This window comes from Microplitis mediator, chromosome 4, assembly GCF_029852145.1.
Source record: "Microplitis mediator isolate UGA2020A chromosome 4, iyMicMedi2.1, whole genome shotgun sequence".
NCBI lineage: Eukaryota > Metazoa > Arthropoda > Insecta > Hymenoptera > Braconidae > Microplitis > Microplitis mediator.
In genome coordinates, this window is record NC_079972.1 from 7,600,137 (window position 1) to 7,602,636 (window position 2,500).

The following is a 2,500-nucleotide window of genomic DNA, read 5'->3' on the forward strand; positions in this document are numbered from 1 at the left end:
ACTAATTGTGAATGGTGAGGGGAACCACTTTTGACTCGTAATTACCACAGCTTCAGTTTTTTGTGCTGCTAGTTGTAGGCCATGATCCACTAGCCAATTTTTGACTCTGTCGATTACAGCAGCTATTCTTCTCTGGGCCTGGTCGACACTACGTGCAAAGATGACTGCGGCAACATCGTCAGCGAAGCCAACCAAAAACGTTTCTTCAGGCATTTTCATTCTGAGCAGGTCATCGTACACATTATTCCAGAGGTCAGGTCCTGATACTGAGCCCTGGGCAGCTCCTGCCGTTATTTCTACACTTTCTTGGCCTTCTGTCGTTTCGTAGAGTAAAAAACGCTTATCGAGATAGTCGCTGAACAGCCTTACAATGTATTTCGGAACATTGAAGATTTTTTCGAGCGCGTAGATAATGTCAATCCAACGAAGTGAATTAAACGCATTTCTAACGTCAAAGGTTAGAAGAATGCGTACTTTGCGAGCTCTAGAATTTAGATCCCAGTTTTCAGGTTTTTTCTCTAGGACTTCCATAATGGCATCCATTGTTGAGTGGCCCTTTACGAATCCGTGTTGATTTGTTGATAGCCCCCCGTTGCGCTCTATGGCCTCCCGTAGGCGTGATCTTATTAGCTTTTCCAAGACCTTGCCTAAAACATCCAACATACAGAGAGGTCTGTATGAAGATGGAGTTTTTGGTGGGGGCTTGCCTTTATCCAGTAGCACAAGCTTTTGAATTTTCCAAGCTTTATAGAAAACTCCGGCTTTAAGGCAAGCGTTGAACATATTTAGGAGTATGTTCGGTTGCTCTTTCGCTACCAGTTTTACCACTGGAACCGGAATCTTATCTGGTCCTGGCGCTTTATTATTTGCCATCGAGCTAGTGGCTTCTATTATCTCTTGCCTAGTGAACTCCGGTATCTCCGTATCGATGATATATTCCGAAAGACCTCGAGGTTGATGTTGTGGGAACAACTCTTTGATAATTTCAGCCATCGATTGGCTGTCTTTCGGCCCTACGGGAGCCTGAAGACCAAGTTTTTTGACGACTACTTGGTAACCGCGGCCCCACGGATTGTTATCAAGATCGTTGCACAATTTGCGCCAACATTCTCTCTTACTATCTTTGATGGCTTTATTAAGAGCTTTTTTGATAGTCTTGTAGCGTTCAGTTTCAGCACAGTGTTCAGGCAATACCTGTTTGCGATGAGCTCTGGTCACTTTACGTCGACTTGCTAGGCACTTTCGTCTCAAAGAGGCAATCTCCTCCGTCCACCAGTACATTGGCCTCCGCCTACTAGTCGTGTACTTTCGCGGCATGGCCTGATTGCATGCTTGGACTAAAAGTTTTGTTGTCTTCTCCGCCAGCTCCTCGGCAGTTCTGCGATCAGGAGCGTCCGTGACAAGGTCATCCAGAGCAGATGCTCCACTCTTTATTTCTGATATTAGCTTTTGTTTGTCGAGCTTATTGGAGTTCCATCCTACGAAAGCCTCGCGCTTACTTGGGGGATTGCTAGAAGGCGTACGCATGATAACAAATGTTATATACATATGGTCACTAGCATTATACTCCTCTAAAACTTTCCAATTATGGATAGATTTGGCTATCCCAGAAGTAGCAAAGGAGACATCTAATATCGACTCTCTACGTCCGGGTCTTCGAAAGGTTGTCGTTGAGCCAGAGTTAAGAACAACGAGCTCAAGTCTCGCAGCCATGTCGGCAAGCTCTCTGCCTCTAGCGTCGTTACGGTACTCACCCCATTCTTCTGATTTAGCGTTGAAGTCTCCTGCTAAAATGATTTGCTTGTCACGTTGCAAGATGAACTCTTCGAGCAAGTCAAGTTTTATTAGGAAGGACTCCCAAGATATGTTAGGGGACAGGTAACAGCTAACAAAACAGCATTCTCTAGTTTCAGCAGATACAAAACCGTCTTCACGGTGGTAAGCAATAATATCAACTATGGAGGGGTTGACAATCCATAAACTAGCTGTGCCTGACGTATCAGAAAGCCAATTGTTATCTACAGGGCTTACGTAGGCTTCTGAAATGAAGCAGACATCTATGCCATGAACTCTAACAAACTGCTGAAGCATGTGGTGGGCTGCCCAACATCTATTCTGGTTCGTTTGGAGACACTTAATCATTTTGGTGAAGAGGATAGTTTCGTCCGATACTCACGAAATTTAGGACAAGTGCGAGAGCCAGTGTCATGCTCGGTATTCATGGACGGGTCATCGAGTGATGAACATAGCAGGCAGCAAGCGGACTTTTTACATTCTTTGATTCTGTGGGAAGCATCGCCGCATCTAAGACAGAGTTTTGATCTGTCAGGGCCCTTGCAAGTGCGGGATAGGTGTCCAAAGTCAAGGCACTTGAAGCACCTAACTAGTTTTAGGGCCGGTCGAATTCGACAATTAACCCAGCCTATCCTTATTCGTCCAACGTCGAGAAGTTTAGCTAAGCCTTCTTCGCGGAGAACAACGTTAGCTGTTCTTTGACCCC